Below are 27,894 nucleotides of genomic sequence, written 5' to 3'. Positions count from 1 at the left end.
AGCTCCGCGGACGTCGGAGAGCCGAGCTGCTACGGCGACCCGGCGCCCGCAGGTGCCGGGACGTCCGGGCCCGCGCCCTGGGGGAGGGGGTCCAGCCGCAGGGTCGGGCACGTTACGCCGCAGCGAGTGGCCCATCTGCGCGGCTGTGCTGGAAGGCGGGGGGCCGGGGACAGATGCACACCCAAGGGCTGGGGACGTGACGGGCGCCGGTCCAGCAGGCTCGGGAACTGCGCTAACAGCCGCATCTCCCCTCTCCCGGACTGCGACTTGGACCCCGGTCCTGACCCATCGGGAACCTGAGCATTTCCTTGGTGGAACACCAGAGCCCCTGGAATTGAAGGGGACGTGCAAAGGCAGGGCCCTGCCCCCAGGGGCTTGCAATCTCAGCCTCCTACTTCGGCAGTAGTTAGGTCTCTTCTATTGGTACAACACGACCGCCCGCTGTTAGCCACTTCTTTGCAGGGTATATTATAAATCACCTGAGATTTTAGTCTGTCCGCGGTGCCACTTTATAACTCCTCTGCTATAGGTAAGTGACTAATTCCATTCTGGACTTTGGCCCAAATTGAATATCTCTTCTAAGGATCCATTATGGATGATACGTATTACGGTGCTTTATACATATTTTAAAGGTTAAAGAGTTTTCTCCTAATTATGAAGCTCAACTGCTCGGTCAGGTTCTCATGGTTAAAAAGCATAGGAGGATTAAGTCCGCGGTTTCAGAGAAACTTCTGGTGAGGTACTATCTCTGAGTGTAGTGTTTTTCCAACAAGAGTAGAGACCCATTAGGAGATTGTGAAATTAGTTTAGTGGGTTACTACCAGATTTTTTTGAAGATATAGAATATATAATGCAATATAAAAAATAATAGACTAGACTAGAAAATATCGGAGTGCATTGCACATAATAAGAGTAAGCATTGTTTTTTAGGCTTTGGGGTTTCAGTTTATATAATATGATTTTTAAAAACGGTGGGCCACTGTCAAAAAGTTTCTAAACCCTGACTAACAGGTTAATAACCCAGGATTTGGAATCAGTTGAACCTGCATTTAAGTCCCAGGTCTAACATAAACTAGCTCTGTGACCTTGAACAGATTCCGTGACCTTTCAGAGCCTCTTTACGTAGCTGTAAAAATGGGGGAATGTCTCCTGTGAGGACTATATGAAGTCGCATGTGTCAATCACTTTGCCCAGTGCTTTACTTACAGTAGGTGTTCAGTACACAGGCTAATTGCAATCACTTTTGTTGCTGATATATTCAGTCCTGGCACCCAGTTATGGGACACTGCTCTTTTTCTTCGTTTTAGATCTCGATGTGGTGGAGATGGAGGACTCAGAACCAAGGATTTCCAAGTGATTTCTTCCAAAGCACGAGAAACTAACTCTGTTAAGCCTGCTCTGTTCTAACTGAGGTAACTGAATTTGCATCTCTCCGTACTCTACATGAAATAGGAAATTTTTTTTCTGAGGGACTGAACCACTCCCAAGGAGCTTATGATTTGTTGCCAGCGATCCACCAGGTTTGGGGATTACAAAGTGACAATGACATTTAGGCGAGCTGTTGTTAAGGAGACATGAAGGGGGAACTAAGGGCTTCTCATTCCAGTTCTGCCAGTGACTGTCGTGGGAGCTTCTGTAGGTCTCTTCTTCAGGCCAGAAGGACCCACAGACGTCACGGAGGCCCAGAGATGTTAAATGACTTTTCAGAGAGACCCAGCGGGCTGGGTGGGGACAGGCCTGGAGCTCGCATCTCGATTGCTCAGTCATACAGTCAGCTTCTGGGCCTGCTGCAGGGTGACCACCGTGCTAGGCGCTGAGGATACAAGCGTGAAGAGCCCGCCCCCGGGACACACACTTGTTTGCACAGATGAGTATTGACAGCCCAGAACACTAAACTTCACCTTTGAGGCGTAGAGAGGGCCCCAGATAGTGATAATAACAACTACCATTTATCAAGCACTTTTGTGTGTGAGTGCAAGGCAGTGTGTTAAGGGCTTTAAGTGCTGTGTTTTTACTCACTCCTCACAATACCCCTGTGAAATAAGGAAGAAGAGATGTGAAGGATTGAAATGTGAAAATGCAGGCAGGTCATAGAGTGCTTTGTATCTCAGACCACACTTAGGATGCACATTCGGTATGTAAAGCACAATGCTAGGACCATGAAGGTCAAGGGAAAGTGCTTGCCCTCTAGGAGCTTATAACCTTAACTCCAGAGAGGTGGAGTCAGGTGGGCAATTCCTGATATTAGCTCCTCTCCCCTTCACCTGCTTCCCCGGCAGTCAGTTGGAGCGGATCCGGAAGAGACCGGAGTAGTTGATACATCATAGTTCTGGCCCTTCAATGCAAGTTTCCATTTTATTCAAATTTAACATACATTTCCATCCACCTGTGAATACATACGCTTTCAATTTATAAACAATAGTAAAGGGCTTCTCTGAATTCATTTGTTTATTTGTTCATTCAACAAATGTTTATTGAGCTCTACAAGGCACTTACTTGGGTATTCAAGACCAAACATATGACTATGTTTTTACAGTCATGATAATGGTCATGCGCATTCTCTTAGCAAGGAATTATCGTTCAACTATTAGAATTTTTCTGTTAACGCGCTAGAATATTGGCTGCAAGGATGTTGGAGATTAACCCATAAATAGGATTCCAACTGGATAAGTAGGAAAATCTTTTTTAAAATCTTCAGAAAGGAATTTCTTTTAATTTTTTGATTCTGCTGTTACTGTCACCTTTACCTAGAGGCCTTTTCTTTGTCCACTTAACCTATCGGCAGAGGAAAAAGCAGTTTGGCAAGGGGGCTTTCTTTGACTTGAAATGCTCTCCTCTTTTAGCTTGTAGGCCACACAAGACACTGAATGTTCAGAAGTAAAGCAATTTAAGAGATACTTTAATTTACAAGGTACAGAGTTAGAGGTAGCTCCAATGATTGCATTAAGTAACAGAAATCAGGTTGTAAGCCTTGAATGCTACTTGTAATAAACTTAAGCTCCAAATGGAACAAAGGAGATGTTGAGTATGAATGTGCTTTGCAAACTTCTAGGAATTCTATAAATGTTACAGCAAATATTTATCGAGTACCTACTATGAGATCGGAAGGAAAGGCAGGGCAGAAACCAGAGACAGGGAGACCAGTTAAGACAAGTACTACAGTTCACCAAGGAAAAGGCAGAGTTGGGGGGAACTCAGGGAAGACTGGAAATGGGTGATAGCAGTGAAACAGGAAAGGAACAGACGCAAAGGGAAAAATTGACACAATCTGACATCTGATTTCCAATCTACTCAATTGGAAATCTGAGTAGAGAAGAAATAGCTAAAGTTGACATAGAGATTTCCAAAGCAGCGGTACCCATGAAGATACTTGGAAGGAGGTGAGGGGCTGCATTTTAGAGGGGCTGAGTTTGAAGTGTTGAAGTATGATGTCCCCCAGACGATCAGGGACTTTGTACCCTGGAGGAAGGCCAGGGCTAGTTTGGGAGACACTGGGTTGTGAGAAAAAGTCGAGAGGTGAGAGAAGAGATTTTTCCGGTGGGAGACTATAGGGGGGCAAAGCTTGAGGGTGGAGCCTTCTGAGAAAAGAAGTACCTAGGGAGGACCTAGAGAAAAGTCTGGCAAGAGAGTGAGGAAGACCAAGAGAACAGGGCTCCAGAAGCCAGAAGAAGGGTGTTTCCCAGAGGAGGGAGCCTGGAGTGCTAGACGCAGGAGGAGGCGGGATGAGGCCCAGGAGGGCCATTGGTTTGACAAGTGCTAGATCACACATTTGTTGGTGTTTTCCTTTCCTTTGTTGGTGTTTTCCTTGCAGAATGAATATCAAGTGGTTTCATTTGCAAAAAATTTGTAGCTTGTGCAAATTAAGAGTCACTGTTAAATTTGATCCTTGCAAGCCCCAAAACACACTTCTGATTACTAAAATTCAGGCTGTTAAATGTGGTTTTAATGGTAGTCATCCACTTTATTCTGTTGTCAACAGATCGACCAAAGACGATCCGTTGATAGAAAGCTCTTTAAAAACTACATTTCTGTTGACGCAAAGGTTTCTAACAGTAATTAAATTTGTATTTTGCCTTTTACCATATGGCTGTTGTATGACATGAGAGAGAGAGAGAGAGAGAGAGAGTGTGTGTGTGTGTGTGTGTTTTCATGGGCATATGAGCTTAGTACAATGGAATGAGAAGGCTGGGGTCAGATAAATCTAGTTTCACAACCTAGCTGGGCCATTTTCCAGGGTTGTGACTTCAGAAAAGTTACTCTCTAAGCCTAACTTTTTCCATCCATAACTCAAATAGGATTATTTTGAAGACTGAGTAATATATAATTTGGTCAGGATCTATACCGTAGTAGGCAATTAATAAATGCTGATTCCCTTCCCCTTACAACTTTTTTTAGGTATATATATTTTTGCATAATATTCATCTATACCCAAAGCCTTATCTTTATGATTTATTTTAGTGTGTTAATTTTGTCATGGAAAGAGCATACCTCCCACGATAGCTAACCTATCCTGTGAGAGTTCAAGTGACCAGCAATTTCGTACGGATAAGAATCCCCTTGGGGAATTTATTAAAATGTAGGTTCCCAGGTCCCTAGCACAGAGATTCGAATTCAGTAAATTTCAGGTGGGACCCCTGAGAATCTTCATTTTAAACAAGCACTGCTGTGATGAAGGTTAACAAATGCCAGTTTCTAGGAAGCAGAGGAAGGGTGTAAACCTGAGACTTGATAGGCTGATTTCAGTTCCGTAGAGATATGCCTGTGCTCAAAATTCTTATATTTGTGTTATTCATGTTTACGGATTATATTTGCAATGAGATAAAAACACATGGATCCCAGATGTCAAGGAACGGTGGTCTGATCGCACCCCACTATCGCCATCCGCGGTATATCCACGGCAGTACTGGGTGACATACAGCCCCCAAATCATCTTCTTTTCCCTGCAGAGTAAGTGGTGACACCCTGTCGCTATGCCCAGAGTTTGCAAAACCAGTGTAACTTTAGATGTTGTTACCAATAATATATTTAATGGCAGTAACAGTGCACAATCACGCCATTAAAATATTTTGATGCATTTGTCTATCTGACTCTGTGTCTTCTGGTTGATAAACATCTGTGTCATTATATATCCTTTGTTCTCCGTATCTTGGAATCATATAATTTTTAGTTCACGTTGTTCCCAACCTCATTTTCTAGATGAGAGAATAATTTATCCTTTTTTCACCTCCTAGTCCCAGCTCTCTTCTTTGCTTATTCACAGGAAAGGATTGAGACATATATACATGCTTGGTGTTAAGCTATGTATGGAGAATATAAAACATATTTGACTTGTGTATAGTAAATTGCACTTTACATTCCTTGTACATAATTTACAAATCAGATGACTCAATGGGGATATGTTTATTAAAAAACTATACTGAGTCATTTTATAACTGTTGGCATTCCATTGATGGTTTGCTTCTTTTGGAGCAGGATGCCAATGTCCTGGAGCCTTGCCTAGAATCAGGGTTTCTCCGTCTATACCCATAGCCCTTGAGGAGAGAAGACAGAACTGAATTTCATGAAGTCCATTCTATACCTTATGTGCCTTATCTCAGCCATCTTATTAGAATCTCCAAATAACCTGGTGTGGTAGAAATTGAGGCAAAGGGGTTCAGTAATGCGGCAGATGTTGTAGAGATGAGATTTTCACACCCTGGGCTCTTATCTGGCTCCAAAGTCCAGCCTCCTCTCTCCACACCCCACGTAGTTTCCCCAGCCACATACTGAGAGTATGAAATAGATCATTGTTCCTGATTGTGGCTTAGAGACCCTTGTCCCTGGTATTAACAGTAACCTCAGAATTTTTGACAAGAAGCAAATGGACAAAGGTAATGTGCAAACTTGAGTTAGTTCAACAAATATGAACTATGTGCCAGGTATCAGATCAGGACTCCACCCTCGTGGGCCCTCCCTATCTTTGTCACCTATTCTTATCTACCATCCAAGTGCTGCTGCAGGCTTTTCTTTTAGAGTGAAGACACCAATGGATTTCTGCACTGATAAGATCAAGATTTGTGTCTTGCTATAGCTATCCCTGTCCCTGTGTGGGGCTAAGTGTTCCCAGAGTCGCTCTGTCACTTTGAAAGTTTAAAACAGTTCCTTAGGGGATTGTCCGGAGGTGCACAATAAGTGTTTGTTGATTACCCTCTGAGACCCTGAGGAAGTCTACAGGGGGCGAGGGAAGGAGCCCAGAGCCCTGCAGAGGGGGTCTGGGGAGAGGTCAAAAGACCACCATGTACAAGACCGAGACCGGTCTGGAGGCTTGGCAGTTCTTCCCGTGACCCACTGTGCAACCTTGGGAAAGAGTCATGTAACTTTGCTGGCTTGATTTCCTCAGCTGTAACTGGAGAAGGTTTGGCTCAATGATGGCAAAGGCCCCTAAGCAGAGGTGCTGAAGCGAGCATATGGTAACTCCATGTCTGAGGCATGCCAGGGGTCCCGGATTGCAGAGCTTCCTCCGACTGTCCTCGAAGGGATACTAGTACTGGCCAGACCTCAGGCTCTGCCTTTACCCCATACGCTTTTGAGGAAAGTGCATGAATTTAAGAGTGAGAGAGATTGTCTGCTTTGGAGGAAATAAGGATTTTTACTGGCTGGGAATCAATCAAAAGGTGACAAAATGGGAGATAGGGAATCACGGTTTGAAATTGTATGGCTAGGAAGAGCCTTAGAAATAAACTAGCCCAACCTCTTCGCATTCCACATGAGGGAACGGAAGTGCAGGGAAGTCATAGGATTTGCTCAGGGTCACACCGCTAGTGGCAAACTGGGAACAGAAGCCAGTGTCCCTTGCCCGTCTGGTACGCTGTCTGCAGAAACAGGTAGGTCCTGTCCTAAGGCAGATTATCAGGAGAGCAGGAGGTGGCAGTCAATAAGCAAAGCCTAAGGAGGTACTGGCACTCTACAACTATTCTGTTGGGGAGAGCAGCCTATCATGCCTGCTGGGCTTCTCACAGACATTGCTAAAAGGACACTACAGCGCACACTTTCCGTCCCATCGAAGCCCTTGGATTCTTGTCAACTAAGGTAATGAAGAACATTTCTTTTTAATCTGGGAGAGGCAGAAGGCTGTCTCCTGTTTTTTGAAGCATTTTCCCTCTCTCATTTAAATGAAAATTGCTAAGGTGTACAATAATGTAGTTTCGAGAGGAATGAAACATTTTCTCAGGGAGTATGAAGAGGAAGACCCAGCTCGCACACCCCATGTTGCTGGCCATGCCTATGTGCGTGTTCATCGCAGGGTGCCCTGTTGTCATGAGAAATCCAGTGGCTGTACAAATGTTACAGGGACATCCTGGGGTTATTTCAGTAACCCCTGAAGGCCGGCTTTGTGCCAGGTGAGAGAGATAGGAGCTGCCACTTCCTGCTTTGTGAGTTGGATGTTGTTTCTAGGTCCCGTTTTGTTTGTGTTATTTTTCCTGTTCGTGTGTTAGAACAACTTCTGATTATTTGCAGGGTTGATTACCACTAGATAATAAGAGCAGCGATTCAGTAAAAACAAAGCTGAATTTATTATCTTACCAGGCAAGAGAGACTGGCGTTCAGAATCAGTCTCCCCAGACGTATAAGCATTTTTCATGCAAGCATGGAGATTTCTGATTAGTTCTGATAGAACGCTGATTCGCTTCTAGACCAAAGTGAGGATTTTCTGTTTTCAAAACCTACTCGGCATTCTGGTCTGTCCCTGCGTAGACCTATTTATTCTGGTCTTGTGGTCCTTGACCAGAACTCGGAGAGCAGGGGTGCCGAGGTCTCGGGTGGCCCTTGGTGCTCATGGGGTAGGCAGTAGCCAGTCACAGCTGCGTCCCGGGTGCCTGCTGCAGATTCCTCCTGTCGTGTGTTCTGCCCTTTCCTTGGCACTAATGCACGTTCCACCTTTGCTTTAAAATGGGAAGGGGTGGGAGGACCACTTTGAGGAAGCAGAAGGCACTGGGATACATGGAAAAAGGGATGACGTGGCAGTGAAATGAAGCCCCGAATGGGGTTTTACTCAGATGTTAGAGAACTGGCCTACCCCGGGTGCTGTGTTAAATCGGGTTAAAAAAAAAAAACGAAACCTGACCTTTAAAGTTTTTCCTGTCAAGGTCTAGCAATTCTGGAGTTTCTTTAGCCCCTGTACCCTGCAAGTTGACTTTTTGCACAGAAAAAGAGTGAAATGTTCTCTCAGAAATTACCTGGGAGAACGTTATTTTCTCTAAATGAATATGCACTACGAAGTGAGTTCTTACCTTTTGTTGTTTATTTAATATTCTTAATATTCATCTTTGTTTTTTGACGTTTTTTCAGGAAATCACTCAGGAGCTTTGTACCATGTTCGAATGATCTGTGTTAAGACTTTCTTTTCTATTTAATGATAGGCGTTTGCAGTAAGATGATTTGCGCGTCTCTCTATTTTAGGAAATACTTTTCGAGGCCTTTAATTTTTTCTCTTATATGAAGCTTAAACGGGAGTCTTACATCCAATCCTAGCAGCTACCTTCCATTAAAAGTGACCTATTTTTCCCCCCATGAGGTTTCCTGACTCAGGGAGGAAAATAAAAGTCGGGTGATTAGTCATTGTGGCGTTCAGCAAACAAATACTTCGGAGGCCATGATTTATGTTGCTGGTCGGAAAAAGAGGTTATATCTGTCTCTAGACAATGACTCTTGTGAAAGGTAAGTGCCCTGTGTTCCCAGAAGGTCCCCAGAGTGCCCCTGTTTGTTGCGTTCAGGTTTCTAAAACCCGGTGGCCATTTTCTGTGAGTTTGAATCCCTGTGTTAACTCCTCCCCCTGTGGAGTCTATGAGCATTTGTTTTCTAAAATGAAAGCACAGGCAGAAACTCTAGCTGTTCTACAGAACAGCCTGTTCTTTAGATGTTTTTTTTTTTTTTTTTTAGATCAGTGTATCTAAAGCATAATTTTTCTAAACGGTCTATTGTGGGTTTTTATCTACAGTGGGTTTGGGTTTGTTCGGGGAATTTTACTTTTTTTTAAATGCAGACAACATATTTATTGATGTAATTGCTCCCTGTTCGCCTCAGCCCCAGATAATTTCACTCTGAAACAGGTGAGCAGGGAAACTATTTGGAGATCTACTGCCAGAAACCTTCATTTAGTTTTAATCAAATTTCTTTGGGGGTAAAATTGGCAAAAGCCAACTGGAACTTAGTTCCTTTCATACTCTTCCCTCCCCCCGCCCCCCCATCCCTGCCCAACAGTTTTCCCCAGTCAGTTTCTTTTGTCTAAACCATCGTGCATCCATTTGTGTGTCTGGCCAGAGTTTTTGTAGCCTTTCCGCAGTACAGAAAAGCTTCTTTGCCTCTGGTTGTATGTCAGACTGGCCGGTGGGCTTGCTTGACAGCCCTGCCAGTCACCTGCATCTCCGGAATCCTAGTTTGAGGTGACTTTCACAATCCCGTGCTGCCTCAGAGATCTGTGCTGTCATGCCTGGCCTCTTTCCAGAGATTGCGGTATTGCCAGCAGTGGCTTCAAACTGGAAAAAGAGGAGGTGGAAGAGAAATGATGGAAAACATGGGAGGAGGGATTGTGGAAAACAGAGGAGAAGGAAATGTGTGTGCAAGGAAAGTATGTACGTGGACTCAAGTAAATATCTGAGAGCCCAGGTCTATAAAAATGATCTCTGTGCATTGGCATTTTGTGTCTGGATCCAGGTGGGGAACCACTGTGAATGTGGGGCTGTCTGTTGATGGTGGGGAAGAGGCGTGGTAGAGCTGGGCAAGAGCACCGGCAGCTCGGGACTTCCCTGGCAGTCCAGTGGTTAAGACTCCTTGCTTCCACTGCAGGGGGCGTGGGTTGGATCCCTGGTCTGGGAACTAAATCCTGCATGCCGCATGGCGTGGCCAAGAAGGAAATAAAATAAAAAAATAAAGTATAGCTTTAAAAAAAAAAAAAAAAAAGAGCGTTAGCAGCTCTTCTCCAGGAGGGTCCCCCCCCAGTATGACAGATGCTTAGACCGCTCTCCAGACCAACTGGGTCGGCTCTGCACCAGCCCCCTCAACGTCTCTAGAGCGGGGTTTGCTTCCTTGGCTTGACCGCCATTGTTCCATTGAATACTTCTCTGAGATTCCCCGAGGACACTTGTGATCTTGCTGGATATGCTTTATTGTGTTGACCCCATTATTTGACCTCCAGGCTCCATTTCTGTGATCTAGTTTCTAGAATCGTTGTTGTCTCTGTGACGCTGTGATGGAGCATGATATCAATTCAGAATACTCTGACCCACTAAGCAGCTGTGCATTCTCAGCAGTTACTGCTTCCCTTATTACATCACCTGCTTATGATGAATATGGAACCGAACGCTCTATTAAAATGGAGAGCTGGGTGCCTCTGAGAGTGTGAGTCTGATTGTGTGGAGGGCTGATTAGGAGTTATCATTCTCCTTCTCGAAGCTTGAGCAGACTGTATCATTACAATGATTTTAGGGAATTCCCTGGCGGTCCAGCGGTTAGGACTCGGTGCTTTTACTGCCAGGGCCCAGGTTCAATCCCTGGTCAGGAACTAAGATCCTGCGAGCCGTGCGGCACAGCCAAAAAAATAAATAAAAATTTTTTAAAAATTTGACTTTGAAGCAAAGTGGAGAGTTTGATACCTGCCCCTCTGTCCCCCAGGACTCAGTAGGAAATTTCCCACATGGGAATGACCAAACTGGAGGGATCCTGAAGAAATATTATGTGACCCAAATATATTCCGTGTTAAGGCTTCCCACCACCTCTTCTTCATTAAGATGGGGTACTTTGGTAGTTTTGAAAGCTTGAATACTGATATCTCACCATTTAAATTTTAGGAGGGCTATGAATCACTGTATGGAGATTGATATGTTCCAGGCTGAAGTGATCTATCCTTATGTTATAGATTAGGGTCTAAAATTCAGATACATCCAGGGACAGGAAGGTAATATGAATGTTCAGTGTGGGCTGGGTATAGGAAGATAGAATGGTTAGATCGTGGCCAACTGGAGGGCATTAAAACGTTTTAAAATACTTGTGGGGCTGAATGAAACAGGTCTGCAGGCCGAATTCAGCTTCTGGACTGCTGCTCTGCACGGCAGTTACAGAGCTACACCATCTGACTCCATCCACCAGGCTGGGTTTCCTCAGTGGCAGCTTGCCCAGTCTTCCTGCAGAGCATTGGGCGTGGAGCTCTCCAAGACCCAGCCCAAGAAAAATTCATGGCTGTTGAACCTCCTCCATGTCACAGCGAATAAAGGAGCTACTCTGGATATGAAGTGTGTCCATCTCATACAGGCAAAGTGATTTGCAGCAGCAGAACAGACCTTGTATGTCGGAGGGCATCTGGAGAGGCATCAGACAGAGCAGGCTTGACTAAGCTGCCCAGCGCTCAGTGTGCCCATTTCAGGATGGAACAGGAAGGACCCACCAATGGAAGCCCCGCCTTACCCGGCCATGTCACTCCCAGGACAGCTGAATGGAGCCAAGCCTGCAGAGGCTAACCTGGATGGTATTGGGCCATGGGGTGACAGCAGAGGACAGCGGGCATATCTTGATATACCTGGTCTCTGATATTGACCTGCTTGGCCCAAGGTTGCTTTCTGAAATATCAGGCAGTTAGCAACTTCCTAACTCGTCCTAGGCTGGGACAATGTGAGAATTGTCCTCTCTCTCCGTTGACACTCTATTGACCTTCCGCACATCCTGGAATTTATAATGCCTTCCCTTTTTTCTAAACGTCTTTTAATCACTCTCATTTTCGTCAGCTCTCTTGGTGCTAAGTGAGTCATAATGTCTGCAAAGCACTTACTTAGCACAGGGCCTGGCATGTAGAAAGTGCTCAGTAAATATCAGCTTTTATTGTCATTGGCATCATCACCGCCGCCATTATAACTCTTGTCATTTCCCCAGTGGATACGGAAACTTGGTTTCCTTAAACCTTAAACTTGGTTGTGTACCTCTGCCACCACCACCCTGACATAAAGGAAGACGGACCCCACACACATAACCCACTGTGTCGGAAAATGCGCTTCACGTGATCCCCAGCTCACTCCTGCGCGCTAATGTTTGGGGAGCACTGCTCTAGACACCGTGGTGAAGTACAGAGACAGGCTTGCATAGAGATTGGTCCTTGTGGACTTGCTAACTAGGCGGTACTTTGGGACAGTCTCAGGGGTGGACGCTGGGGAGGGATGTGCCTTTTACATTATACGGTAGGGATATATGATGGGGTGGTTTTGACCACACTAAGAATCTGATTCTGAAGGCTTCAGTCCCCTGGCTGTGACTTTAACCTCAACAAAGTACCTGATTCCTACCCGCCACCCCATTGACCTTCTGGCCATGCAAACCCTGTTGCCAAGAAGGGAAATTCCTGTATTAGAGGACAGACAACCTTTGTGCATCAGGGAGCCGACACAAAATAGTAAAAATGTAGAACTTTAAAGGTAGAACATGTATCGGTATAAAAATGAGGGGCAAGCCAGTCTCAGTGAAGATTTTGGGACCCTGGTAGGTGATGAGAAGGGAGGTGTAGCTGAATGTTTTTTTAATGTTGGTGACCGAGAGTATTGCCTGCTCCTAAGAAACATTTTGAAAAGTAGAAATAACCGATCCCATGCTGCCATGGTGGCTTATTGTTTGGACTGGAAGCTACCAAGGTGGTGAGGAGAAAATGGCCACAGTACCTTAGAGATGAAATCCTAGCTTCATATCAAATTCATTTAGTTTAGAAAGTGAATTAACTAAAAACCTTTTCAGCCCCTCAAAGCTCTCGCCTGTATTTTGAGGGTAATGTGGTCTAGCATTTTGTTAATTTATGATTGTGGTGATTTTTTTTCCTTTCTGTACTGTACTTTCAGATGGCCTGAGGCACTGGACACTTAGTGGCCTGGGGTCCTTAGGGCTACATGAGACTCGGAAGTGGAACTGTATACTTAGCAGTTCCTGAAATGGCTCTCTCTTTTTTTCCTCCACCTCTTCCTGCCACTGTTGGGGAACTTAGCTTGGAGATCTGGCCCCCAGTCCCCTCTCCCATCCACCCAGATGAGTTATTGCTGTGGTGTCTGGTAGCCTCCCGGAAGATATGTGTAAATCCCCAAAGCTATGTCTAAATCCCCAAAGCTGTGAATGTGACCTTTTTTGGAAAAAAAGGTCTTTGCAGATGGAAATTGTTTAAGGCTCTTGAGATGAGTTCATCCTGGGTTATCAGGGGGGCCCTGAATCCAATGACAAGTGTCCTTAAAAGAGACACACAGAAGAGGGACACATAAAGAGGAGAGGGCCATGTGAAGATGAAGGTAGAGATGGGAGTTACGCAGCCACAAGCCAAGGAACCCTGGAACCATCATAAGCTGGAAGAGTCAAGGAAGGACTCTCCCCCCTGGAGCCTTCAGAGAGAGCTCAGCCCTGCCAACACCTTGATTTTGGACCTCTGGCCTCCAGAACTGTGAGAGAATAAATTTCTGTTGTGTTAAGTCCCCAAGTTTGTGGTAGTTTGTTACGGCAGTGTTTGGAAACGGATACAGTGTCAAGCCTAGCCTTGGTTCGGAAGTGCCTGGGAACTTGTGAAAAATCAGTTCCTGGAGTCTTACCCTGTGGCTGTTCTGATGCAGTCAGTCTGGGGTGGCACCAAGAAACTGAATTTTTAGTAAGAGCCTCCAGGTGATTCTGATAGATCCATTTACCCTCTCAGTATTGGTAGTCCTCAAGTTCCTTCTTCTGCCCTATTTCCTTTTCATCCGCTTTCCTTGGGCATTAGCCATGCTTGTGTGTGCAGCGACCTCCGATGTGTCAGTGCACCGCACCGCTGAATCTCCAGCCCAGCTTCCTTTCAGCATCACAGCCCGTCGTGGAGGCCGGTTGGTGGAGAGCGCCAGCTGCGTCTTCCACGGGCCCCTCAGAGGGAGCACAGACCTCGTTCTCCTCCTTCCGGACCAGCTCTTTGGTCTGGTTCCCTACCTGTTAATGGCACACGCGGGCAACAGAACTGGTGTGTCAACCTTCATTCTTCCCTCTTTCTTTCTCCTCTAATGTCCAACTAGTTGATGCTTCCATCCAGATCGCTTTCACTTCTTTCTCTCCTTGTCATCCCCACCTGTCTCCTTACCTTCTTTCTAGATCCCCTCCAGACATCCTCCTCATCAGACTGTTCCCAGAATGACCAGTCTGCAAACGTGTCAAATGATTCTTGCTTCAAATCTCGTAAATGACTCACCATTGTCCAGGCTGCACGTTAGAATCACCTGGAGAGTTTTTTTTTCTTTTTTCGTTTTAATCCCAATACCTAGCATCCACCCAAGACCAAACAAATCAGAATCTCAAGTTGGAGCCTGACTGTTGGTATGTTTTCAGGTTCCCACAGGTGATTCCAATATGCAGGTAAGGGTTGAGAACTACTGGGCTAGAGGATCGAGTCCAAAGTCAATGCTTTCTTCACGACTGGGTCCCTGCCAGTCTCTCGCTCTCCATCTCCCACCCGGCCCTGCCCACACCCCATGCCACAGACATCCCACCTCCTTGCCCTTCCCCAAATGCGTCATTCTATTTCCTGCTTCTTTGCCTTTGCTCGACCTTTCCCTAGAATAGAATGCCTTTTTCCCTCTTGGATTCCAAAAAAATGCTCCATATCTCTCAAGACTCGGTTCCACCTCACCCTCCCTGACTCGCCTTCCGCAAACCCAACTTAAGGCTGCCTGCTCCAAACCCCTAGGCATGCTTACTAGAGCACTGTCGTCATCATGGAGGAGCTGTTTGTCTGCATGTCTTGTCTCCTCCATCGGACTGTGGGCTCCAGGAGGCTGCTGAAAAGGGAAAGAAAGAAAGGATTAAAAAAGGCCGAGGGGGCAAAATCATTCTTCTGTTTCTCTGAATCATTGTATCCACGCTGCCTTATGGTTCATCAGGCACTTTTTAGCAAACAGAACTACTTGTTTTTTGTTTTTGTTTTTTAACTACTTGGTTTTAATGAATGTAATGCAGTTGTAGCAGTAGTGGTGGTGGTAGTAGTATGTAATACCATTAAGTGAACACTTGCTAGCTGAGCTCTCTATAGTCATTGCCTCGTTTAACTATCATGATAATCATCTCAGGTATCATTCCCACTTTACAGAATGAATTAAACAAGATGCTGTGTGGTCAGGTCATGCAAAATGGCAGAGAATATGAAGTAGAATGTGTAGATGACCACTTGGTCAGCAGTATGTCTGGTATATCGACTGATCAGGAAAAACTGGTTTTATTGGTAAAAATAGCTAATGTGTAGTTTTTTGAGTGGCAAGTACGCATTCAATGCTGAATTTGGCATAAAAAATACACAACCACTAAACGTATCAATCATAAATGAGATGGTGGTTTATATTTACTAACATTTGGAATCACATAAATATAGTCTTCCTTTTAAGTGTGCTAGAAGGAATTTGTGACCCAGAGTCACAAGATCAGGGTTGAAAACCCAACCTTGCCAGTTATAAGCCATGTGGTGTTGGGATTTTGGCTTAACTTTTCTGAGCTTTAGCATCTTCATCTTTGAAATGGAAATATTATTTCACAGCCCGCAGGGGTGTTATGAGAAAGGAGAGGAGATGGTGTGTATGGAAGTGATTTGTAAATGGTATAGGGCTAAACAGGACTAAGGCGAGGAGTTCTTGTCTTTGTGCTCCGTTTGGGTCCAGAAAGTTGGCGTTTGGGAACAGTCAGGACAGGGAAGGCGGTGTTTTTCTGGGTGAGCAGATATGGGCACTGGAACAGTTGCAGGCTGGCTGAATTCCCCGGTGCGGCAGGGTCTGAGGATGCTGGGATGGGAAAAAACAAGTGGCCCAGGCTGGTTAGGGAGAATGTGGAAGGAGAAGGATGGTTGGAAATTAGAGTCTTGCTGTGCTTATTGATACAATGGAGCTGAGAGAATGTAATGGTCAGGGTTTTGCGTTGGGTCACCTGTAACCAAGGACCAACCCAGGGACCACAGATCAGCTCCAGGGGCTTGATGTCTTGTTCTTTTACTCGTAGGTTATTCCCAGCAATTTCACCCCCAGCAGCTCTGAGGTTTTCTGGGTCTCAGAGCAAAAGCTCACCTACCCTGAGGTCCTGGCGTCTCCATTCCAAACATGAAAGCCGAGGCTTTATCTTTTTTATTCTAATAGATTGAAGAATATTTTCTAAGTCGTCATCAGTATAACAGTTCTGATCTTGGATCACATTCTGCCACTCTCCAGAGGAGAGCATAGGAAACAGCTTTTTTGTCACAGACATCACCACCCTAAACTTATCTGAAAGTTTCTGGAGCAGGAGTCAGCATATCATTTTTAAGGAATCAGTAGGTATATTTTAAGATGGAATTGTTGTTCTAAAATATTCCCACAGATTAGAGATAATGGACCAAGTGAACACCATTAAATTTGACCAGAATGAGTGAGTTTTTGAGTATCAGTTAAAAAAATTCAGTCTTGGAAGTTGGGAAGCCAAAGAGGGAGAAGAACACGAGGTCGGAAAGAAGAACTCCATGCCAAAAAAAAAAAATGCTGTATATTATAAATAAAATCAGTTATTGTGCACGTACTATTTGCTGTGCACTTGCACTGAATGGGTGTTCCTGTACCCATTGAATCCCCCCAGCACCCCAGGAGGTGTGTAGGATTTGCTCCATTTTATATGTGAAGAGACTGAGGCTTAGGGAGGTCAGGTACTTTCTGAAGTCCTGCTGTCAGTGAGCGGGTCCCCGCAGCTGCCAGTTGAGGAGTATGGTGCATTGTAAGGCGTGCGGAGCCAGCAGTGTAGAAACCTGTTTTGGTCACACCATGAGACCTTAGCCAAGTCATTCTACTTCTCCGTCCCTCCATTTTCTCATATCTAAAATGAGAGGGTTGGACTAAACAATCTAAAGTTCCTCATCTTATAAAATTCTCTTTGCTAGGGCATAGTTGAAGGAATGGGAGATGCTTAGCCCAGGAAAGGGGCATGCAAACCTTCCAAGGGCTGTCGCGTGGCAGAGTTTACAGTTGAGGGCTCCCCGTGAGGACTGCTCCCCTAAGGAGGAAATTCCCACACTGGGTGGAGTGGTCCTCACCCCTGGTCTGCAGGATCTCTAGAATCCATCTGTGGCAAATTAAGAAGGAGTTAGAAGGCGCGCTCCACGAAGAAGCTTGCTCCCTTTGCTTTTTGTTATCTAAAACACCCAAGGTCTGTTTATTTTGAAGGGAGGCTCCCTCATCTGCCATTTTGAGAAAGATTTGGGGGACTAGATTCCCAGTTACTCAAGACCCAAGAGCATCTCTTTGTGTGGACTCAGCACCGTCTTGTGGACATGGTACTGTGAACTGGGAATGGACTCTGGTCACCAAATGTAAAGGAACCTCAGGACACAGTCCTGAAAGAGTTGCTGCCTGGGAAAGGCTCTGTCTAGGGATCATGTTTTGAAGACGGGCTGCCTGCTTTCAGAGGTAGGATCTGCCTTGGGGAATTTACTTGTATGACTCTAACCCTATTATTATGCCCATGACACCTGGGAGAGCAGAGTGGACAGGCTCAGTGACACAGTAAGCCGGACCTTCCCAGAGTTGTGGTACAGTACGGCCAGGGTCCTGTTTCCGGGGCGGGGGACAGGGGGCATCAGTACAGAGGCCACCTCAAGAGGGAGCCCCGAGCCGCTTCCCCTCTGGCCTCCTTCCCCCTGTATCCTGCATCCGGCCGCACCTCTCCTGGTCTAGGACTCTGCCCTGCCCCCTCTCCTTCTTGCTGGTATTGATCGCCACTCAGAGCATAACTTACCTTATGGTGCTTCAAGGCCCCCTTCCCCAAGAGGTGAGGATGGAATAGACTGAAGGTGTGACGGGAACAGAGCACTCGGGCTGAAAAATGCTTTGCCTTCCCCCACCTTGTCTCCTCATACTGGTGAGGCTAGCCACATCCATGTTCTTGCTATTTCTGTGTGGGAAGAAACTGAGTAATATCCAGTAATATCCAGGGCTAAGATGACGGTCGAGGGCAGTCTTGCTCAGTGCCTTTACCAGACTGGAAAGAGCAACCTGTGGCCCTAGAGAGGCCACTCGAGGGTAGAAGCTCTCTCTGGATGTTCAGAACCCCAGCCTCTTCTTCTCTGCTTATCCTTCACAGTGGGGTTGGTAGGGGGTTGGGGGAATATGTGTAAAGGCATGCAGGGCTCCCCAAGATAATAGAGTCACTGATTTTGCATTTGTTCATACACAGTTATTGGCTCTATTGATATTATATTACATCGTGATGCATGTACCTGTTCTTTAAAAGTGAGTTATTTGTTCTTTCAATTACATTACTGTACCCATATTAACATATTCTCCCAAGACCTTAGTATAGGAATGCTTAGTGAATTACCCACAGTCCCTTATTTTGCTAAATATTTATTTTTGCACTTACCTTCCATAATTATGTTCTTCTAACTTCCCTTCTTTGGGCGTCAGCCTGGCCTGAGCCCCATAGCTCCTGACCGTCCAGCCTGCCCAGAGCTAAGTTGCCCGGGCTCCCTGGAAGCCCTCGAAGCCGGGGACACTCCAGCCCACTCATCTCTCCACTTCAGCCCCAGGGAAATCCCCACTTACAAAATGATCCCTGCTTCCAACACCCTTTCAACCAACAAGCGTTAAATTGGTTGCTATTATCATAATGAGGTGGGCCAGAGAAAAGGGTTGTAGGAATTGTTTTGTTTTCTGGAATTTTCATGGGAAATGATCAGGGCGGAAAAGAGCGATAGAATGAGATACTAGGTTTTATCTGGACTGTCTCTTCTAATCCTATTAAGAATTAAGTTGCACTATTATATCCATTTTATAGATTAAAAAAAACAAGTCTTGAGATGCTAATTAACTTGTTCAAATTCATACAGCTACTAAGTGGCAGAGCTGGAGTTTGAACCCAGGGGTATGTAAGCAGGGGCCCTGCTCTACCCTCTGAGGATAAAGATATCTCTACAGGAGGAGAAAGGACTGCCCCCGGGAACAGGAAGGGGAAAGCTTGGAACAACTGACTACCTCTGACAGTTGTCAAAACTTTTAATCAGGGACTTCAGTGGAAGCTTGAACCAGAATCCAAAATCAGCACATAAATGTGCAAAACCCCAGACTGAACCCAAATTAAAAAAATTTTTTTTACTGAATAAGCCACAACCTAATGAATCCATTAAACTGAGGCATAAACTATAAAGACTTTTAAATCAAAAAACTGAAACATCAAAATGTTCTCTAAAATAAATCATAACCAAACGGACATATTATTAGGTTCCTAGTTTAAAATAAGAGAGAGGAGGTCTCAAGACTTTATCCCCGCAAAACCTCCTTGGTGTGAGGGCAAAGGAGCAAATGTGGTCTGCCAGGAGTCTAAAGAGACAGGAGAGGTGATGAAGCAGAACACAGGGGAGGCTTTCTTTTTTTTTTTTTTTTTTTAAATTTATTTATGTCTGCATTGGGGCTTTCTTGCTGAGCGCGGACTTTCTCTAGTTGTGGCGAGTGGGGGCTACTCTTCATTGTGGTGCGTGAGCTTCTCATTGCTGTGGCTTCTCTTGTTGCAGAGCCTGGGCTCTAGGCACGTGGGCTTCAGGAGTTGTGGCTCCCGGGCTCTAGAGCGCAGGCTCAGCAGTTGTGGCACACGGGCCTAGTTGCTCCGCGGCATGTGGGATCTTCCCAGACCAGGGCTCGAACCCGTGTTCCCTGCATTGGCAGGCGGATTCTTAACCACTGTGCCACCAGGGAAGCCCCAGGGGAGGCTTTCTTATGAAATAAAAGAATATCGCCATCTAAAATAGGAACGTGACCCCATAAACGGCCAGCACCTGGCCGTGTTTATATAGCCAAATTTGAGTGACCTTCTGACTTAAAAGGACAAGTGCACAGACTGGAAATGTATAGATGATTTAAGTATTTGTCTTAAACATTATTTTAGTTTCCTTTCTATCAAGCTTTTTACTGGAATTGCTAATAAATTGCAAATAGCCAACATGAATAATTTTTACTTAAAATTTTAATGCCTTCTTCCATAGGCTTAGAAGAAATGCTAACAAATGATGCAACTAAAAAAAGAAAATCATTTCAATGATACTTGTAACTAAATGCCCACATATGAGCTAAGGCTCAGATGTAATAACTGCTCTCTGCATTAAGGAAGAATGATTAGTTAATGAGCCCCTCTTGGGTATTAAACACTGGGGTGGGGACTGGGGAACCCTGGGCGCACAGTGAAATAGAATACTTGTCCCTGCCATTGAGGAATTTCACGTTCCCTAGATTTGGGGCCTGGGGGCCAAGACTTGGTAGTACTTGCTCCTGCTGACATTTACCACTAATAATAATTAATTGGTAATAGTAATACTCATAATAGCGAATGTTTATTAAGCTTGATTTCGTGTCAGACATGAAGCCAAGCACTTTATAGGTATTATCATTTAATCCTCACGTTAACCTGGTAGATTCTATTATTAGCTCCATTTTGCAGATGAAGAAGCTGAGGTGCAGAGTTTAAGAAACTTGCCCAAGGTCACAGCCAGAATGTGACGAGAGCCACTTGACACCAGAGTTCAGGCTCTTAGCCGTGGTGCCAGACTGGGCATGGGCTGCCTTGTCCCAGATTATCCTTCGGGAGAGCGCTGTTTCAGGAGTGGACTAATACAGTGCTCTGGGGTCCCTCAGCTCTCTTAGTTCAGCAGCTTTAATCTCCCCCCTCCGCCCCTTCTGTGCCCACTTCTCGTGGTAGCCCCTGTGTTACACTCAATAACTGGTGGGTGGTAAGGCATTCGATAAATATTACCTTGAAATGGAAGTGGATCAAAATGACAATATTTATGAGTGCCAGCTATTACTTTGAAGTTTACTTCTCTTGAGAAAATAAAAGTAGAAATTTATGGAAAATTCTGAATTTCCCTGAAGTGTTCACCCCAGGGCCATCTGGTGGTCCATATGGAGTCTTTGTGCATATCGGGGAAATGGCTTCTCCTGGCAGGGGGATGCAGCCCTCAGCAGGGTACATGCCTGGCCAAGCAGAGCGCGGACTGGCTCTCAGCCCCGCCCTTTACCCTCACAGTGTACCCCAGGACATGACCTGTCCCCCTGCACATGGCAGCCCTGCTCAAGTCCAGGCTACCGATTGCCAAAGCACTCACACACTGGTGAGCATAGGAGCCTTTGATACTAAGAAAGAGCTGGAAAAGCTAAGTGCTTGCTTTCTTGGTGCTCCTGAATCTGCAGTGAAGAGTGTGGTTTTGGGGTCATCCTGCCCGGATTTTAATCCCAGCTACCACTCACTGGCTAAATAACCTTGGTCGAGTTACACGGTCTCTCTGAGTCTCAGTTTTCTCATCTGCAGAATAAGGTTGCTGTGAGGTTTCATCGGGATGGTGTATACGGAGTGTGCAGAACAGTACCGGGCACAGGGATGCGCTCGTCTGGTGTTGCGGGCATGGCACGTGGCTGGCATATTTAGGTGAACTTCCTCCTTCACAGAATGCGTCGAGTTGGGGATGTTGGCGCATTTGTGGCGGGATGTCGATGTCACTTTAAAGCAGCCCTCAGGAAGGCTGCCCAGAGGGGCTCCAACACAAGCAGGGGACACAGTGACCTGATTCTTCAAAGTGTAATTAGAAGTCGTGGACCAGCTCGTGTGCATAACATACCTGGGTAATTTTCAGCAGGATGCAACAAGCCCGCCTGCCCAGACCCTGTTCCCGAAACTGATTCAGTGTCAACAGTGTCACCTGGCGCATATTCTTCTTGAGGTTCCACAGGTGAGCCTGAGGTGCGGCTCCACTGAGACCCACCATTATAAGCTCACATTACAGTGCCTTTTCCATCTTACTGTTGGTTGCCTGATGGGGGAAGAGGGCTTGTGTATGCCTTTGGAGTGGGTCACAGACCGGTGTTCCGGGAAGCACAAGCATCCACAGTTTGGGGACCCAGAAGCAGGCCACAAGCCCAGCTGTGCTTCACTTAGCCCAGAACCTTCTCCAGATCAGCTTCTCATGAGAGGAGGCTGAGTGAGGGAAACATTGGAAGGAACTGAAAAGTGGTTACAGAGAGTGGACACCTCTGGGAGTGCTTGAAGGGAGGACAGATGCAGAAGCAGGGTCCTTACAAACACCCAACACCAGGGCCTTATGCTATACCCACATGTTGACAACTTTAAATTTTTAGTATTTAAAAAAACAGTTAACTTTTTTAAAGTTTGTTGCTAATTCAGTCCAAGCACTCAGTAGACAGAAGGCCAAATCCCTGGAGCTTAAAGGCGAAAGAACAAAATTCAACTGAGTACATTTTAAAGATCTTACTGGCTTTATTTAGTGATTCATGAGTCAGGCAGCATGCAGTCTAGCAGATAGAATGGAGCTCCAAAGAGCTATACAAGGTGACGGATTTTATTGGAAGAAGGGAACAGAACAAGGAAATTATACTAGGCAAAAAGGTGGGTTGATTATTGCAAGGTTCCTTTCCTTGTAGGGGATGACGGGGGTTGTCAGGCAGATTACCTAACTCGTGCTGATCAGTCTATTCCTGATTTAAGCTGATACCTAGTTTAGGATTGTTTTGCAGGAAGAGCCAAAACTTTAAGTTAAGTTTCCGTTTGGTGACATGGGGCTTAGCATAAGCAACTCCATTTTGGGCCTGTTGTTTTGTCTTTAACAGAACAAAGCATATCATTAGAGCTTAAAGGAGTGTTCTTTTCCTGTCTTTGAGCCAAAGCAATAATAGTAAGCAATTTCAGTGTTTCAAAGCTATGTTTCATTGTTTTAACTTGTGTGAGCAGTAAATACTTTGTAGCAGTGGATGGCCCTGGCTTGTCTTATGCAGCTCAGCTTTAGGCCAGCAGAGTTGATGTGTGTGTGTGTGTGTGTGTGTGTGTGTGTGTGTGTGTGTGTGTTTCTTTTTTCCTTTTACAATGTCAGAACAGCCTTTTTGATTTTTTTAATGTTCAACAAAGGTGTTTCTCCCTTTTAGCGTAGGTGACAAATAGTAGGGCAGTTCGCGTTGACCTAATGCTGGATCCAGAAAGCTTGGTAATAGTGCCAGGTATGGTGGGCTCTAGAGAGCTTACTGTTTGGGTGGTTTTTGTTTTTGCATTTATTTCATAAAGGTTTATCAGCACTGTTATGTGCCACATGTGGTGCTGGGAGCTAGGGGAGACTGTGGTAAACAGTCTCACAGCCCTCACAGAATTTATACTCTTGTGGTAAAGCACACATTTGTCAAATAATACTTCATTACAATAGTAGTAAGTACTGTGAAAGAAGAGTATGCTGATAGTATAGGACAGATGCACCTGATTGAGGGGGAAGGGATTGTTGGATAGAGATCAGGATAGGCTGCTGCCTAGGCTGCAAAGGCATTCTTGGCTTCAGAAGCAGCATGTGCAAAGGCCCTGAGGTGGGAAGATCCTCACACATTCAGGGAACAGAAAGGAGGCTGGTGTGGGTTGGAGTGGCAGGAAATGAGGTCAAATCACAGAGGACCTTATATGCCTTAGTAAAGATACTGGAATTTGGGCTTAGGGTTTTAATGAGCCTCACTGGCCATGCCTCAGCTCCGTGTCGGCCAGGAGACTCTTTTCTCTGTCATGGAGAAGGCTCGCTCCCAAAGCTGGCCCCACCCTGGAGATGTTCTTCCTCTAGAGCTCCCCTGATGCTTCATACCCACTGGTCTCATGCTTTATCCTGCCTGACAAGTCCCCGGCATGAGCCTCATGATCCCTGAGGCCGTATCATCCCCAGGCCCATAATGAAAGGGTAAATCTAAGTACTCGTGGTGGGTGAGTACCCAAATGAAATGAAAATGAAAACTCATCTTCCTGATGCATTCGCTTCAGATTAGTAAATCCTGGCAGCGCACATCCTTGGCTTTTGTCTCTCGAGTGCTTGGACTGAATTGGCAACAAACTTTTAAAAATCAACTTTTTTTTAATACTAAAGATTTTAAGTTGGCAACATGTGAGTAGAGCGTAAAGGCCTTGGCATTGGGTGTTTAGCAAATTCTGGGCTGTGGGGCGAACACCGTGACTGACTCCGTGTTCGGCTGGCACCTTGAAAACGCCTTTTTCCCTGTTACTGTACACCCGGCCAGCTGTGATGGGCCCCAAGCCCACGGCCCATCATCTGGCTATGCTCAGGTTGCCCCGGGAACTGCCGCCCGTGGTCAGGGGTCTGCTTGCCTGAACTCTGATCCTCAGCTGCCCTTTTTGGGGACCCCTCTGGCAGATTCTGCTTCATGTCAGGCAACATTTCCCAGTGACTTCTCGGCATGGGACCCAGGCAGGCTGCCGCCGACGGCCTTAGCTCTTGAATCTCACCTGGGCCTGTTCCCGGCCGCGGGCTTCTGCAGTGGGGATCCTGTACAACCGGCCTGCAGCTTGAACTTGGTGCAGAGCCATTTTGTGCCGGAGACAGCGAGTCAGCTGTTCTGACTTCCCTCCTGCTATGTGTGTGCGCACGCTCCTGACGCGGCAGAGTGCAGGGGGCTGGGCGCGGTGCCGCCCTCGGAGATTACAACTCGGCTGTAAGCGAGGCACTTCTCTGGGTTCAGTTTCCACATCTATACTGTGGGCATGAGAGTAACAGCTTCCATATGGTGAGCACTGACTCTGTTAACTCATTTAACCCTGTGAGTTCGTAGTAGTATCTCCATTTTCTGTGCCTTCCTCGCAGGATTATGAAGGGGATTAAGTTAACGTGAAGTGCTTTACAACCTGAAATGTATCAGATGAAAGCAGTTTTATTCAGAATTGATTGGGGGGAATTCACACAGATGAAAATTGTAATTCGCAGTACTCCAGTGCCTGTCCGTCTATAGTGCTGATTCACAAACGTGTATCTGTTTCTAGTACAGATCGTTCATTTAGTACATGAATATTTATTGAGGGCCTGCGATGTATCAGGCACTGTTCTAGGTGCTTAAGATACATCAGTACAGAAAATCAAAGATTGCTGCCCTCGTGATGCTTAAGTTCTAGCAGGCAGATGGATAATGAATAATGAGCGCATTGCGTAGTGTTTGGGGATGTTATGAGTGCTGTGCACGAGAAACAAGCAGAACAGATAAGGGGGGCCAGGAGTGCAGGTCGCTTTTCTCATCAGGGTGAGTCTCTGTGCTTTCAAATATTTCCCGAGTGCCTGCCGTGCCCTGTGGCCTGGAGACACAGCAGTGAATGGGACGAATAAGGTCCTTTCCCTCCTGGAGTTTACTTCCTGGCAGGTACAGTGGACAGTTAACAAGCAGGCAAGTACATTGTGATAATTGTGTGGCATGAAGGAAATAAACCAGGCAATGCGAGGGCAAGTAAAGCCGGGAGCAAATAGAGATGGGGTGGGCCTCTGAGTTGACATTTGAGCTGGGCCTGAAGTATGAGTGAGCCAGCCCCGGGGCAGGACCGGAAGCAGGGCCAGGAGAGAGTCGGAAGGTGGAGTCAGCCCAGGGAGGCCTGAGTGTGAGCACAGAGCGCGGGGCAGAGGGACCGGTGAGTCTGGGGAGAGTGGCTGGGACCCGTGGGCAGTGCAGGGCCTCGCAGGCCACAGCGAGGGGTCTGGAGTCTACCCTAACATCTGGGGATGGCCACTGAAGGGCTCTAAGTAGGGCCTGACTTGGATCTCCTTTGTGCTGTTGAAAGGCCGCCCCGCGCGCCGTGTGCCTAAGCAGTTCTCTCCGTAGTCACAGGTGAGGAGGACGCCGTCAGTTCTCAAGCTGATTCCGCCCACATTCATTGAACCCCTGCTGTGTGCCAAGCACTGTGTGTGGTGCTTTTCATTTGCATTTCTTGGTTCACTCCTCTCTGCCCGATTTCTTATTTGTCCAGAAAGAGTCCATACAAACTGTGATTCATTGTCTTGCAGGAGTCCCCCAAAAGCTGGGGTGCAGGGGGAGCTGGGGGTGGAGAACAAGGGTGCAATGGCAGGTGGATTTAGGTGGTTTAACACCAAAGCAGCAGTTGGTCTCTGTCCTTTTTTAGGATCACCCGTCTTGTGACTCGCAGGTTCGTTGTTGTTCAGAAGCCAGAATGTACAGCAGTTCTTCCCTCCACCCTCCCTGACAGGTAGAGGTCAACTGAGAGGAACAGAGCCATTCAATCAGCTGGCCCTTTAAGAAAATGGTATTTGGCTTTTGAAACCAACTCTAGATGATAAGCTCACCCCTAAAATGAGAAGTTCCAGGGGACAAGACCCCTTGTCCCGGTCATTCTGGTAACTCAGTTCCCACAGCATTCAAATTTAAAATGCCTTTTCACATTAGCATCTCTAAATGTCAGTGGAATTTGGTGGAGACAAGAAATGGACGCAGCGCTTCAGGGCTTCAGAGATAGACTCTCTAAGCCCGTTTGCCAGCTTTCTTAAGCAAGCAGGTGTCCAGGCAAGCTTGATGGTGAGATGACCCCAAGGGCTACCCTAAACACTGCTGTGTTTCAAAAAGAAAAAAAGAAACAAAGCACCTTTTCCCCCTTTCATCTTTCCAAACTAGCAACCGGAAATATTTAACTGGGCACATTACATCACCCGTGAATCTGATAATACTCGTTCTCACAGTCTGTATGCATGCAACTGCAAGTCTGGAGACCAAACATTTACCTATTCAAAATAATGTATTCAGTAAAGGTGTTTCAAGCCAGTCCCCCTCTCTGTTGGATGGACTCTAGCAGCTTCCTGATGTTAGTCTTTCCAACCACCTGAATTTCAGATGAGAAACAAACCTCCTTTGTTATACTACACCTTCTTGAATCTGATAGCTTAAATGCATGAAAGTCTGATAAATGCAGCTCTTCTCTGCTCCTTTTGGGCTGCATTTAGAAGGCAAATCGGGAGGATTTTCCTTTTCTTAGACGTCGCTGAACTCTATAAAGGGCTTCTGTTTTGTAATCTGTTTTCGAGATCTGATGCGTGTGTTTCTAACACCCCGTCACGTGAGGAGGTCTGACGTAGCCACCCAACATGACTATGAGAAAATGCACTGCAAAGATGTGTGTGGGATGGTGGAGCCAGATCACTGAAGCAGTGTCCTTTGTCAGAACACTTTCTGCAGAGAATAACAGATCCATGCAGTAGATTCCACTTCAGTATGGGCCCCGCGCTGGCCCAGAACGGACTGTGAGTTTGACTTTTGCAGGATTCCAGGTCGGTATCCTAATACAGTGTGTTCTTTTCCAGTTGGGTTTTATTTCTAAGTGTCTTTTTATAGAAGACTTGTAGCAGAAAGAGGAGAAAGTTGCTCTGTTGATTTAGTTTCGTTATTACGTACGTTAGGAATTGAGTGGCCAAGGTGCTGCAAGAGGGCTCTTGGCTTTTTCTCTGATCAGAAGATACAGAAAAGTGGGAATCAGTCTGGCCCTGGAGAGCGGCCTTGAGTTAAGTGACTTCGAATTCTCACTAAGAATGCAGGCTGGACAGGGTTACTTCACTTTCCATCTGTCATGTCTTAAAGATTTGCTAATAAAAGTACACCAGATTTTATTAACAAGGTCTGTAAAGTTCTACATAATAGTTACACTGGTTAAACAACTTGAGGTTTTTCAATTTTTTTTTTTTTTTGGTTGACATTGTGAGAGTTAACATTTTTATGGAAACTATCATTTTTAAGTTTTTTGACTTCTCTGTATTTCAATAAAATTGCCTTCTCAAATTTGGGGAGGGAAGATTTAATTAAGGTGGAAATACTGGAATTTGTTGGTTGGATCATTGCCAAGAATTGTTTCCTTTGATTTCAAGTTCAAACCCAGGATGAGTATCCAGGATATAATGGGGAGGGGCTCATTTAGTAGATGAATGGATAGAATTGTAAGGGCAAACGGAATGCTGTGACCAAGCTAACCTTTGAGACTTGGAAGGCAAGGATTCAAGCAATGATAGATTGTGCAAACAGAATATAGGCAGCAGCCCTGCAAATCAAGGAACAATTTTCACCTGAGTGTGTAGTGTGG

General features: G+C 45.8%; 1 protein-coding gene across 3 annotated transcripts in view; it reads left to right on the top strand.

Moving 5' to 3' along the window:
- Positions 1-27,894, top strand: part of ZBTB38 (zinc finger and BTB domain containing 38) — a 75,379-nt gene that overhangs the window by 32,171 nt on the left and 15,314 nt on the right. For 2 of the 3 annotated variants that reach the window (XM_061194595.1, XM_061194594.1), the window contains one exon: positions 1,308-1,412. The gene's annotated coding sequence lies outside the window, so the exon portion shown is untranslated. Of the gene's footprint in view, positions 1-494; positions 530-1,307; positions 1,413-27,894 lie in introns of those variants that run through there. The other variant, XM_061194596.1, reaches the window with a different exon arrangement.

This window comes from Eubalaena glacialis, chromosome 6 (genome assembly GCF_028564815.1).
Source record: "Eubalaena glacialis isolate mEubGla1 chromosome 6, mEubGla1.1.hap2.+ XY, whole genome shotgun sequence".
Lineage (NCBI taxonomy): Eukaryota > Metazoa > Chordata > Mammalia > Artiodactyla > Balaenidae > Eubalaena > Eubalaena glacialis.
Note: the sequence above shows the minus strand (reverse complement) of the source record. Positions and strands in the feature narration are given on the sequence as shown.